Source organism: Nansenia antarctica (genome assembly GCF_963989245.1).
Source record: "Nansenia antarctica genome assembly, chromosome: 11".
Taxonomy (NCBI): domain Eukaryota; kingdom Metazoa; phylum Chordata; class Actinopteri; order Argentiniformes; family Microstomatidae; genus Nansenia; species Nansenia antarctica.
Window position 1 is genome coordinate 32,318,723 of NC_137681.1, and position 15,136 is coordinate 32,333,858.

Below are 15,136 nucleotides of genomic sequence, written 5' to 3' on the forward strand. Positions count from 1 at the left end.
CGTTATAGCTTATAACCTTAAGTGATCCCATGGTTCAGAGTAAGAATTAGGGAGGATCTTAATTTTACCTGTAGGTATGGTGATGGCAAGGATAGGCACATGAATAGGAGAATATTGTGAACTGCATGTAGTACAGTGTCTATGTGTGTGACTGTGTGAGTGTGGGTGTGTGGATATATGAGGGGTGGGTATGGGTAGGAGGTGTGGGGGAGTTGGGGAGTACATATAAGGGAAAAAAACAAAATAATGCAAGAGAAAACAAAATACATAAACATACACGTTGCTCTTATTCTTCCGGTATGATCCCTGTGGAACAGTGGGATCTGAACATAGAAATAAAAATGAAAAATCCGGACACTCAACCGACATGAGTGTCTGGACAGACTTTTGGGACATGGTCCCAGGCTGCTAGTCTGAACAGGCAGCTGCGCGAACAACCTTTAAGAGGGTTCGCCTTTGCTTGGTTATAGTACCAAACAGAATAGCTAGGAGTAGTTTGTTAACATTTCAGGCTCCCGTCGAACCTTGAGGTAAAACAAAAGGAGGGTGAAAACCCCCTAACCTTAATTTCGACATTGTCGAATACATTTTACATTGTATATATATATATATATATAAAGAAATAAGAATAATAATAATGATGTCTAGAGGCAGAAATAAATAAAAGGATCCGAGAGAAGCATTAACGCAGTGGAAATTAAGAAACAAATAAAAACAGTCTCCTGGTAAGGTAATTTTCACTTCCCTGCCCCTTATGAATAAACAGATAGATTATTTCCCCCTTGGGGTAAGTTTTAAATTGAACTAACATATGTCCAGTCTCCTTCAACACTTGCATATAAACTGCTGTGAAGAACTACAATAACAACAAAGGGGTGGCATTGACGATGGTAATATATTTAAACAGATATCGTCCCGTCAAAGTTGGTCTTGTAATGACACTGAGACCCACTGGTCCGTGGCTGGGGGAGACCTACCCTTAACCTGTTGCCGGCATGACGTTCTTCTTAACGTAGTCCATCGCTTTGTCTGCATCTGTGAATTCCTTTTCTTCTCCGTTGTGTGTGATGCGGAGTCGGGCTGGAAACAGTATACCATACCGAATGCCCTGACGGTTGCGCAGCAGCTTCCTGACCTCCGTGAACGCAGCCCTGGCCCTGGCGACGTTGACAGCATAATCCGGAAAGATGGCGATGGTCTGCCCATTGACCCGGAGAGGAGCTCGAGTGCGCGCACAGCTCAGCACCTCAACGCAGTCCTGGTAGTAATGGAGTTTAGCAATGATGGCGCGTGGTTTCCCCTCCGGTCTCCTCGGAGCCAGGGTTCTGTGTGAACGGTCCACAAGCACATCTCTATCCAGTTGTAGCGCTTCCTTCAGTAGTTTCGAGACCGATGCAGTAGAGCATGATCCATTCGTCTCGGCCACCCCTAGTATTCTGATGTTGCATCTCCTCATTCTTCCCTCCATGTCGTCGCATCTCTCTCTGAGCCCGGTTACCTCTGCTTTCAAGCCCGTCACCGTAGTCCGCAGGGCCACCACCTCGTCCGACCACGTTGACAGGCCGCCCTCCACCTCCGTGATTGTAGCCTTTATTTGGTCAATCTCAGACTGAACCGCCGCAGTATTGTTAATGATTTCCGATTTTACTGCTTGAAGTTCACTTTTAATATAGTTGAAATCTTCGGCTAGTGCATTTTTAATCTCTGTCTTTATCACCTCGGCAATGTCGGATTTCAGCGAGAGGAGGATCTCTGTTTTCAGCGCTACAGCGTCCATCACTGGGCTGTCTGTCCGGGGCGGGACCGTCTGAGCCGGGGTAGCTGTGGGACTCGACGTCGCGGTGGCTTTTGGCCTAGTAATGGACGGATTGTACTTATATTTGCGCAGATTTGCAGCCATTGACCCCTAAATACACAGACTTTTGATTTTAGGAATATGTTAGAGACAAGTTTCCCAGTATTTTGTAATGTAGAAAGCTTATTAAATTAAATAAAACAGAAGTCCGACGGGAGCTCAGGCGAAACACGTTCTACTCCATTGCCAGCCCACGTGATCCCCCGGGTCCCCTTTGTTTTGTCATAATATGTTCAGACGTGCCTCTGTTTGACAGTTTGCAGACAGGCTCTGCCCTTACCCATCTGAGGTAAGTGTGAGACTGACACGTAGAGCACCTCTTTGTAGCCAGGGCTTCTTTGAACAACACCTGTATCCTGTCAGTTTAACAGTCAGTGGTGGTCACAGACTCACTCTCTACCCCCGCCACCACACACACAAGAAAACCATTAGACTATTTACTTAGCCATGTTAGAACTTAACACAGGGGCTACCTCACCAATCAGAGGTAAAGCAGACTGCTCTCATGTCACATTGGATCGGTATACCTCCTATAATAGATACCTAGCACCCTAGTTACATGGCTGGCTACCACAGCTACCAAACACCTACCGTAGAAGAATGTTTTAATAGTATTATTAATATGAGTTTCAAAATTTAGATCTGGGTCAATTATGACACCAAGATTCCTAGCCTGACACTTAGGGCCAATCCCAATTCACCCCTAGCCCTTCGTTTTCACCCCTATGGCTCGATTTGCGCGTTCACGTTTAGGGCGAGGGCTGTCCCAATTCATATTTCATCGAGGGCTAGGGGTAAGGGGGAGGGCTAACTATTACTTCGTTTCGAGCGATTTCAGGACCAGACTAGCTTCGAAGGGCTAGGGGTACGCTACCCCTTGATTCCAGGATGCATTGCGAATCATCTACAGAAATGTTATGTCGCTCTAATCAATGCGGAAATGTCATTTTAATTCTCTGTAATTACTTATTAATAAAGATTTGAAAAATTATGATAACCATCTTATTGTCTTAGTTTAATGTCATTACAATGCATTATAGACCTTTTATTTATAACACGCATAACCCAAAAATCGCTTTTATGTCGGTGCTGTGTCTAACGTTACAGTAACGCAACGCTGCATGACAGTCGAGCATTTCAGAGATGTACAATCATAAATCAATTATTACCTGTGGCGTTTGACAGTGGATGATGGTACATATGTAAAGTTATCTATCAAACGTTCGGCTGACTTGTTATTTCCACCCGCAATCTAATCCGAGCAGTTGTTATTATGTAATATTATTAATGGGTTGTATCATTCATTTCAATGCATTATAGACCTTTTCTTTATAACAAGCACAACAACAACAAAACGTTATCATGCCGATATAAGTGTGTCTAACGTTACAAGCTGATTTGTGCATGACAGCCGCGCATTGACATATTTCCATGTCTGATGGCATATGACACGCGAAATGTAACAGTTAAGGATACGCGTAAAGGATGATGATCTATCACCGTTCGACTCTACTGAGAAATGTTTCCGCTTATTTGTCATCTCTCCTTCACGGGCAAATGTGGCCGTGTCCCCAAGAGATCCTCTTTCTACGTTTTTGACCACCACTATGATGGATTGATTTTTGGATTCTAGACGACGAATTGTTCTGAGAAAGGCGCTTGGTAACATGATTTTTGGACAACGCTTTATGACTACTGATGGACTCGTGTGTTTGTGGTGGCTGAGGATTGAGTCACGGGTATCTTTGGAGGAACATTGTGCGCTGACAGATGGTTAATACTCTGTGTTTTGGTTGGAGTCATTCATTGTCATTATTGCGATGTCCACAAAAAATACATCGCTGACGGAAGAGACTAAAAAAGGAACGTCTAACTACAGTGTGTTGATAACAAACGAAAAAAGATCCTTATAGCACACGCAACAGAAATAAACACAGCTGAAGAAGGCATTGCGAGATGTGAGAATTCGCCGGCAACACAACGCGTCACCCGTACCGCGTCTAAACCACTGTTGATGACGTAGGCGCCGTGAAGGGCTGTCCCAATTCATAGGGCTTAGATTTCAAGGGGTAGGGCTTGTGACGTGTTTGAAGGCCTTGCCTTCGAATCGAGTGACATTCGAAAACGAGCCATAGGGGTAGAAAAGGGAATTGGGATTGGCCCTTAGTGTTAAGAGCTAGTGTTTTCAAGTGTGCAGATAATTTCTCTCTCCCAGTTTTCTCGCCAATGATCAATACCTCTGTTTTTTCTTGATTGAGTTGGAGAAAGTTTTGTGTCATCCAAATATTAATATCGGCAATACAATCTATCAGGTGGTCGATCATCTTGTAGTCATTGGGAGTTACTGAGATATAAAGCTGAGTGTCGTCAGCATAGCTGTGGTAGTTAACGCTATGCCTCTTGATAACAGAACTGAGGGGTAGCATGTATAGGCTAAAAAGCAACGGTCCTAAAATGCACCCCTGGGGAACTCCACAGGTTGTGCTATAATATTTTGACTTATGGTCACCAAGGGCTACAAAGTAGTCTTGGTCAGCCAGGTAAGTCCTGAACCAGTTTAAGACCGGACCTGAGAGGCCAACCCAGTTTTCAAGTCTCTCAATAAGTATGGAATGGTCTACTCTACCGTATCAAAGGCTGCACTTAAGTCTAAGAGTACAAGAATCGAGAGTTTTTTCGAGTCTGCATTTATCCTAAGGTCATTAGTTACCTTAAGCAAAGCGGTTTCTGTGCTGATGTGCTGATGTAATGATGTGTGTGTGTGTGTGTGTGTGTGTGAGTTTGTGTGCGTTTGTGTGCGTGTGTGTGCGTGTGCGTTTGAGTATCTGAGATATCATTTAATGAGTGTGTATCCCTCTGGAAGGAGACCCTGAGACTCTTCATCTAAATACAGTTTTGATGTGTGGTAATAACCACAACTGTCCATTACTGTCATCTCAGAATAACACCCCCTGAATAACAAGTAGTCGATCGTTCGCCACAGAAAAGAAAAACATTTAAGATCTGTAACAGGCTCAGTCACGCTGCTGCAAAGTGTGTTGCTTCCGAGCTCAGTCGAGTCTCCAACCTATTATATCTGCGCTGTGTTGTCAACAGATCCAAAATACCAAAATACCCAAAGGAAATCAGATCCGCGGGGGGGGTAGGTGGGGGTAGGGGAAGGTGGGGGTAGGGGAAGGTGGGGTTAGGGGGTAGGGGGTGATTCAAAATGTAGGGAAACAGCAAACCAACTTTTCAGATTTCTAGCCAATTTATTTTCGGTCTGAACGCGCCGGCCGGTTCAAGATCAGGTTCGGGAACCGGAACCCGCACGGAGCCTTGGCGGTCTGAAAGCCCCGACTGAGGAGTGAGTTTATCATCTAATCATGGGGCCTCATTTATAAAAAAGTACTTGAACGTCATCTTTGACTTGCACCTAAGCACATTTTTCTAAACGGACGTAAGCATTATTTATAAAACGGGCTGCGCTTGTTTAAAATTGCGTACGTACTAAAGTCTATAAATACCTTATACTTGAGAATGAGCTTTGTATTTACGCCCCGTGATAGCGGCTCAATTATAGCGGCTGAATTAAGCCAAGTGAGCGGGAGAAGTTGCATTTGTAACGTTTGATCATGACAACCAGTACTCAAGTTGTAAAAGAAAATATGGGGAGGTGGTGGATTTTATCATATGAGGACAATTTTAGCATCCCCACAGCATCAGTGACTTCAGTGTCAGTGACTTGGTAAAAATGTCATTGTATGTGTGCGTGCCCCCTCGCCCACAGTATTTTACTCAATATGCGCAAAACTAAATGTTGAAATATATGTAATATACATTGATAAAATGACATAAGGGATGGAAAGGGGGGATGGCAGTTTTAGAAGGGGGACGATTTTGACCGTTTTTATTTCCCTCAACTTGAGTGCTGATGACAACTAACCAGCAAATGCTTATACTGTAATAATATAATGGTCTTATTCTTATCAGGTGACATTGAAAATATGGCTGTTCACTCCCAGACACCGGAGACACCGGAGAAAAATCCAGTATAATTTAGCACATTAGGCATGTTGAAGGGGAGATGGCGTTGCCTTGACAGCTCCGGAGGGATATAAAGAAAGACTGAAATACAATCATAAACATCAGTTCCCTTTAAATCTTGAATTAAACTCGTTTTCTCGGCTGATAACAACATCGTTAATTTTATGACGAGTCACGTTCCCAATTACAGTATAGGCAGTGCGGCTCACATGCCTGTAATAACTCCGCCTATAGGTATTGTGCGTACGCAAGGTCAATAACCGACGTAGAGCTACGATCGTTTCCACGGTCAAGTTGACTCACGTTGAAATTGGATAAATCACTACGTTGACGTCGTTTTCTACGTACGACGCGGGTAAGATCAACATTTTATCCAAAGTACTTTCTATAAATGAGGCCCCTGATTACATTCAGTATTTCCAATCTGTTGTTATCTAAAAAAGCCCCCCAAAATTATGTCATCCTCTTCTACAATTTGCTTTAATGGATGTGCATCTCATTTGAATAATCACATCACTTCAACATGACTTTAACACTTCCTTTCAACGCAAGCAGCAAATGCACTCGTGGTTATTGAAGGAAAGCCATGCGTTAAACCTCCTGCTATGGCTTGGCAGGTCAGGGGACGGGTTTCAGTGTGACACCCAGATCAGTCACAGGGCTTTATATGGAGGAAGCTAAACCCTGGGACCTCTCTGGCCCCTGGAACTGAGGCTGCGTTTCCTCCTCTCTTCTCCTCCTCCTCCTCCTCTTCTCCTCTCTTCCTCTCTCCTCTCCTCTCTTCTCCTCTCCTCTGCCGGTCGTTCACATCCCTGCTTTCTGTCTGTATGTTCACATCTGTTCATTCTCTGAATATTGTATATCGGCCTCCTATGAACCATTCAATCGCTCTCTCTCTCTCTCTCTCTCTCTCTCTCTCTCTCTCTCTCTCTCTCTCTCCCTCCCTCCCTCTCTTTCTGCCAGGCCCATTGAGCCATTCCTGTCTGCATCTCCACCCAGAACCCCCCCCAACCCCCCCTCCTCCCTATCCCATAAATCAATGCAGGGGAACTTGTTGTCTTGCCACTGACTCGTCACCACGGGCCGTCACGCTCCGTGCACACACACACATTCACACACACAATCACACACACACTCACACACACAGCACACACACACACACACACCAAACTGACGAACCAGCTAAACAGTATTTCATTCTATAACGATGTTCCCTTCGAGAGCAGCATGGCAGAAAGCAGAAGGAGCATTACCCATTTGAGGGGGGGGCCTGTGGCTTAGGAGGTAGAGCTGGCATCTAATGACCATAAGATCGGTGGTTCGAACCCTGAGTGGCCACATGTCGAGGTGTCCTTGGGCAAGACACTGCTCCCAATGAGCGGGCCGGCGCCTTGCATGGTAGCTTGCCGCCATTGGTGTGTGAATGTGTTTGTGAACGGGTGAATGAGAGGCCGTTGTAAAGCGCTTTGGAATAAGCCGCTATGTCTATATAACAGTCTATATAACTATATATAGTATAGTATATGTAAATCAGTCTGTATAACTATATATAGTATATTATACAACAGTTAGTTTCGACCAAGTAATTTGATTGGACAAGAGGCATTCCATGAGTGCTGATATACAGTATAACAGCACTGGGACTTTGTATGTATCTGTATATGTATCACTATATTAACTATATGTATCACTCCGCCGCACAGATGTTCTACTAAATGACCGTTAATTAAACTACATGTTTGTGTTCAGGTTACTAGGCAACAGTCCATTTGAAGTTCAGTTGCGGAACTATTTTTTGTTTATTTTTATGATTAAATAAACAAACAAATCATAATCTGTTGTCGCTTATTACTAACTAACTAATACATCGCGCTGTAGAACTGTTGTATAAAAGCAATATCACACTCGAGGTCGTGCTGTTGAATATCAGCACGGCTGTGATTGTCTTCGACATTGACCCAGCCAATCAACAGGTCTCCCCTCCCAGTCAATCAACAGCCAGTCCAGGGGAGGTCTCCCCGCCTGCAGCCAATCAACAGCCAGTCCAGTGGAGGTCTCCCCTGGACTGGACTGCCACTGTGTGTGTGTGTGCGCGCACGCGATGGTGAGCACTGAACACTGAGAATCACCGCTTATGAATATAAAGATGTGTGGGTTGTTTCTGAAGACAACAGATAGATTAACATGCTAACATGGCTAGCTGCTCACAGCAACACAGAGACTCCAGGTATTCAGATTGGATTCAACACAGAGACTCCAGGTATTCAGATTGGATTCAACACAGAGACTCCAGGTATTCAGATTGGATTCAACACAGAGACTCCAGGTATCATGGTTTATTGGTAGCGGACGTAGGCTGGGTTCAGGGCCTCAGGAGAGAGAGACAGAAGGAGGGTTAGGGTTAATGCAACATCAGCATTAATGACAGAAGGAGTTAGGGTTAATGCAACATCAGCATTAATGACAGAAGGAGGTCAGGGTTAATGTAACATCAGCATTAATGACAGAAGGAGTTAGGGTTAATGCAACATCAGCATTAATGACAGAAGGAGTTAGGGTTAATGCAACATCAGCATTAATGACAGAAGGAGTTAGGGTTAATGCAACATCAGCATTAATGACAGAAGGAGGGTCAGGGTTAATGCAACATCAGCATTAATGACAGAAGGAGGGTTAGGGTTAATGCAACATCAGCATTAATGACAGAAGGAGTTAGGGTTAATGCAACATCAGCATTAAAGACAGAAGGAGGGTTAGGGTTAATGCAACATCAGCATTAATGACAGAAGGTCATTCTAATTCTGCATTTAGAATATCAAAATTATTGAATATTATGGTGATAAAATGGGAATGAAACTAAAAACACTCTCTTGGTGTTGTTTCCGATACGCAAAATACACATATTGCATTTAATTTTAATTTTGCCATTTAGCAGACGCTTTTATCCAAAGCGACTTACAATTACGAATTACAGGGACATTCCCCCTGGAGTAACTGAGGGCTAAGTGCCTTACCCAAGGGCACACTAGTAGTGGTGTGGCTTCAGGCGGGATTTGAACTCACAACCTTCCGATCCCAAGTCCAACTCACTATCCACTAGACCACCACTACCCCTAAACTGCATTTAAACTGCATTTAAGCAGTGCTACAAATTAATTTTATTTTCTCATTTCAAAAAGGACACAAAATAACCAGAATGATTGAGCAATTTCCTAAAAGATGCATTAAAGACATTAGTTTCACTTTTGGCTATTGGACCTGTAAGCTACTTGTAGGGAAGGCCACGTAGAGGCTGTCTTTGTCTCCCCCAATGTTTTTTTTGTTTTGTATTTTGTATTATTTATTTATTTATTTTATTTTTATTTTATTTTTTTTAATTTTTTTTATACTGTAGTTAGCGGAAACACAGAAAACATGTCCAAGCATAGGCTGCATTGTACAATTCTGAGCAAAACATGGCTGGCAATCATGGCTGTTTCTTCTTTTAGTCCTCACATTCACAGGCACACAACTGGGTACACTTCAGGCCGAATCGATAACATTTGCATCGTCCTCTGCATTCAGTCTTGCAGACGCATTTCGTCAACTGCTCACACGTCTGAACAATCGGTGGAAGGGTTGTCCAGACCACTTGCCAGACCTCACCATCTTTTTTCCAGCCCCAGTTGGCAGGGCTTTCAATTTGCATTTTGCACACTGTTGCCTGGCCCCATATGCAGGCAGCTTGGAAGGCAGACCGTTTCACATGCTGAACGAGGGATGCGCTTGTCGGTGGAATGGCATCATAAGACCTTTGCTTCCGCGCAAATAATTCTAGTCTTGCCTCATCAACCTTGCCTGTAGTGCTCTGCTTGTCATACATGGTGATGACAAACTTCTCAAGGATGTTGAGGTCTGCATCTTCTATGATAGGTGGGTACTGACTGAGCTTTTTGAAGACAGGGCTCACATCAGGGCAAACCTCCCATGCTTGCCATGCCGTTTTTTTGCCTTTGCCACGAAAAGCTGACACAACATCACAGCCAGTGAAGGCGTGAAAGAACAGCATGCCACTGGATTTCTCTGGGCCAAGAGAAAGCACCATGTCATGGATAGGCAACCACTTAATGGACTGACCTTGGCCAAATTCTACCCAAAGCCTTACTAAGCCTGCATTCTGAAGAGTCGCAAAAACATTGACTGCAACAACAAGAATATCTGTGTCGCATGCCTTGATCAACACAGACTTAATCTGTTGCTTGGCTGCATGAAGAGTATGTATGACGATTCTGGAGTCAGCTTCCTCATGGTTACATGGACTTAAGCCTTCAAGGCTGATGGGCTTGTTTGATAGAGCCTGCTCCCCTTTGGTCACAACTATGACATTGTTGGGACACAGGGTCACTATCTTGTCGGCTAGGAACATGAAGAGCTCAGTCTTGTTGTTGCTGTCTCGCAGGAAGCTTTTCCAGTTGGGTGGCAGTTTGTTTTTGTCTGTCACTCTTCGTCGACCTCCCATACCTCTGTTTGACCTAGTTTCAGCCTTCAGGCTTGAAGTCCAGTAGACATCAAAAATGATATCTGTTCGCTCATACTTTGATGAGTAGGTCTGGATTTTTGGAACTACATCCTGGACAGCATATTCCTCAAAGGTCTTTGATGTCGTAGGAGACAATGAATGCACAAGAGAGGAACCATCAATGATAATGGCATCACATTCTGGTTGTTTGTCAGGAGGAGAAATGGTAGCTTCCAGAATTTTTGAAAGCTGAGACTTCTGGCCAGAGTGGAGTTTCCCTGTGTCACTCAGTGCAGCAGGGAAAGGTTGATTCTCATGCTTAAAGAACTCAAGCAGGTCACACTCTCGTGATTGGCACGATATAAAAAGCTGCGAGAACAGACGACAGTCATCTTTGAGTACCTGCTTCTTCATGTCACTGGAAGCTGCAGCTGCCTCTTGGCGAAAGAAGTCGGCTTTGTTCTTTTTAATGGGCTTATAGAAGGAACCCTCATCCCCCAGACCATTGAAAAAGTCTTTGAAGGCAGCTTGACCTTTCTCAAAGTGAGTTCTTACAAGCTCAGCAGCACTGGGATGTGCGATGGTTTTTGTGTCCAATGTGAGCAGATCTTTGGACTCTTCCTGGAAAGGATTGCCCAGATCCTTCATCACATCAAACAACTTTTGGACCTTGTCAGTGAAGGACTTCTGAGACTGACTGGTCTGCTCATGATGCCTGACATCTTTGTTTGCTTCTTTGACTTGAGATGCCAACTCATACTGGTTGACTAACTGGCTAACTTCTGGTCCAGACACCATCCACCGCCTCAGTGCAGATGGATCCTCTGTAAGGCCAATGGCACCACCATCACCTTTAAAACTGCATTGGCCTGCTCGTGAGCTTGGTCAATGGGTAAGCCTGAGAACTCCCTGTGAGTCTTGTGGACCACAAACTTTCCAAGCTGAAATTCATGGAAAACCTGAGGATGAGTTTGCTCCAAAGACACCATGTCTCTGAGGTGGATGGGGAGCCATCAAGCATAGTTCACATTGTTGTTTGCAAAGAAGAATGGAATTAGAGCAGACAGTGCTTGACAATACAAGTTGAAGTTAGCTTCTCTGAAAGATCTGACCAAAGAGAAAACCACCAATTCCATTGACAACACAAGCTCCCAGAATTGAAACTGGGGGCTCTCCTCCCTGCGTTTCTCACACCAGTCACTGAAATTCAGGGCTCCTTCATTCTCCTCTGCACAATGGTATTCATATGCTTCCTTTCGGAGTATGTAGAGACAGCATGCTGTAACTTGGTGCATTAGGCGTGTTCTTGTGACACTTGAGGCAGAAAGAAAGGAGTCAGCTTTTCCAGAAGAAGCTACCCCAGCCTCCACAAGAGCACCTGTCCACCCACTACTCTGAAGCAGGGTCCCCAGTGATCTGAATGCAGCCATCTCTATGTGGAGTCCACCAAACATTACAACAAATTTGTCCTCGCCTTACAGGTCAGGCCAGTGCCACTGGACTTGTTTGGCAAGAGCATAAATAGGCTGGTCTGCAGTTATCACGGGAACCTGGTTTGGGTTGAGGTGTGCAATAGCATCCCTGACTTTGTTCATGGAATGCCTCACTGTGGCAACAGAATGTGCCTCATCACGAAGAAGGGGCAAGAGTGAGGTAATGCCCACTTCAAATTCAAGACCTCGCTTCTTCTCTGCATGGTGGACTGAACCCCATGGTGAGTTTCACAGCAGTGATGTCGACAGATGGTTGACCACATCATCTCAATTAATGGTGATGAATGCTGCCCTTCAATTTAATGCAATATCTGTGATCGGACAGCTTCCAAAAACGCTTATTTTGAGTTACGTAATAGCCACCATCTTGAAAACTGGCGGCCATATTGGAATTCAATTGACACAATTGAGTTCCAGTAAGGATACATTCATTTTGATGTTTGGACCATTAACCCATTTCTGTTCATTCAAGTTCTACTCCAAAAAACGTTATTTTGCATCTGTTGAGGCGGCCATCTTGAAAAGTGGCAGCCATCTTGGATTTTCAGCTGGAAACCGTACTTTTCTTAGAAAGTACATCCTGGACATCATTTGTGCCAAATTTGGTGCTTGTATCACCAAGTGAACGATTCTTATGAAATATTGATTTAATCTGCTGCACTATAATGAATGAAAATGACACGAGACAAATGACATTGAGATTTGGTGTCCGTGGCAATTAGGCTACGTTCACACTGCAGTGAAATGTGACCCAAATCCGATTTTTTTGCCGACACTCAGGTCTGATTTATGCCTGACCGTAGGAACAGCGCAAGTCACATTAAATCTGACTTTTTTACATCCGACCTGGGTCGTGTTCAGAGGTGGTGTTATATTGGATACATGTCTGATATTTAGCAACGCGCCCGCCGTCTGAATTGTCAAGTCGCTTTTAATGCGACTTTTACGTCACTCTAGCAGGGTTGCCAGATGGGATTGACAATTTACAGCTTAACCAGTCTATATACTATAACCGATAAATCCAGTAGCCCATTCGGCGGTAACCCGCCCCACCTGGCAACCCTGCACTCTAGACTTACTTGCTCATATCTTGCTCATATCTTTGCCGGCTTCCGCTGCACAAAAACTTGAAAATGAATCCAGTTGTAACGTTATCATGTTATCCTATATATGTTATCATGTTATCATATATATTATATATCATAAATCTAGATATACTTGCAGACAGTATACAGAGTAGACCTATATCTTACAAAGACACTTAGATTTAGATTTAGTCATCTACAAATTAATTAGACCCCTATACTTATACTTGTTTATTTTGTTGTTTCTTTTTATTTTACTACTCAATCTTTTCAGTTTGTAAAGCGTCTTTGAGTGTCTAGAAAAGCGCTATATAAGTCTAATGTATTATTATTATTGTAAACAGTGCGCTGTCCTTCTGCACATGAGGGTCTGTTCAGGGCCGTGGAATGTTCACACGGGAGTCAATGAACCCAAGGTCAAATAAAGGTCACATTTTAAAAGTAATGTGAACTGCCAAACCAAAAAATCGGATCTGTGTAAAAAATCTGTGGCAACGACCCTAAGCCGGGGGCTAAGTACTATGGACAGCGCCCCGAGCCCCTAGGCAGAGTGATCAATGCCTGTTACTATCCGCTCCCACAGCTGAACCGCGTCCGCCAATCAACACAGCGGCGAGCGCAGGCTCATTAAGGCTCATTAAGGCTCATTAAGGCGAGCGCAGGCTCATGCAGGCTCATGCAGGCTCATTAAGGCTCATGCAGGCTCATTAAGGCTCATTAAGGCTCATTAAGGCAGCGCAGGCTCATTAAGGCTCATTAAGGCTCATTAAGGCGAGCGCAGGCTCATTAAGGCTCATTAAGGCTCATTAAGGCGAGCGCAGGCTCATGCAGGCTCATGCAGGCTCATTAAGGCTCATTAAGGCTCATTAAGGCAGCGCGGGCTCATTAAGGCTCATTAAGGCGAGCGCAGGCTCATAAAGGCTCATTAAGGCTCATTAAGGCGAGCGCAGGCTCATTAAGGCTCATTAAGACAGGCTCATTAAGGCTCATTAAGACAGGCTCATTAAGGCTCATTAAGGCTCATTAAGACAGGCTCATTAAGACAGGCTCATTAAGGCTTATTAAGGCTCATTAAGGCTCAATAAGACAGGCTCATTAAGGCTCATTAAGGCTCATTAAGACAGGCTCATTAAGGCTCATTAAGTCTCATTAAGCGGACGCGGAACATCTGTGCCAGCGGAGAAGACAGGATAAAGCGACCTGGCAAACCGTCATCAGGGGGCAGCAGCATGGCCAGGAGCATGGCCAGAAGCATGGCCAGAAGCATGGCCAGAAGCATGGCCAGAAGCATGGCCAGAACACCGGGGGGAAGCATGGCCAGAAGCATGGCCAGAACACATGGCCAGCACACATGGCCAGCACACAGAAGCATGGCCAGCACACATGGCCAGCACACAGAAGCATGGCCAGCACACATGGCCAGCACACAGAAGCATGGCCAGGACACATGGCCAGGACACATGGCCAGGACACATGGCCAGCACACATGGCCAGCACACATGGCCAGGACACATGGCCAGGACACATGGCCAGCACACATGGCCAGGACACATGGCCAGCACACGGCACGATGCCGGATGGGTGAGGGCCGCTCTGCAGTGACCAATACAATGTGTAAAAGTATCATAATAACAGATGTGTCTTTGTGTGACCAGACCGAGATGACCTGAGTGGAGAACCCAGATAACCAGAGCTCGAGTGACGACGAGACGAAGAATTACTGAATAGCCGGAGAGAGGTACGGAGGGAGTACCCCTCAGAGTACTAAGGGTGCGACGGAGCCCCACTGCCTACCGACAACCCCCTCCAGTAGAGGGACACAATGATTAATAAGTTATCCTTTGTTTGTAGCCCCTGATGAGTGAGACATCGCCCCTTCCCCCTATTAATTTACTTTGATGCCTGAATTCTCCTTTAAGTACTGAACATTGACTTTTGTTACGGATACGCCGTCCTCCTGAGTGGGCGGGGCCCAGTACACCTCCTGAGTGGGCAGTGCCCAGTACACCTGCTAAGTTAGGAATAAATATGGCGAGCGCCTAAAAGTGACCTCTGTCTCCTCTTCTCTCTAGCTCTGTGTGGGTACTAATCTCTCTAGCTCTGTGTGGGTACTAGTCTCTCTAGCTCTGTGTGGGTACTTTCTCTAGCTCTGTGTGGGTACTTTCTCTAGCTCTGTGTG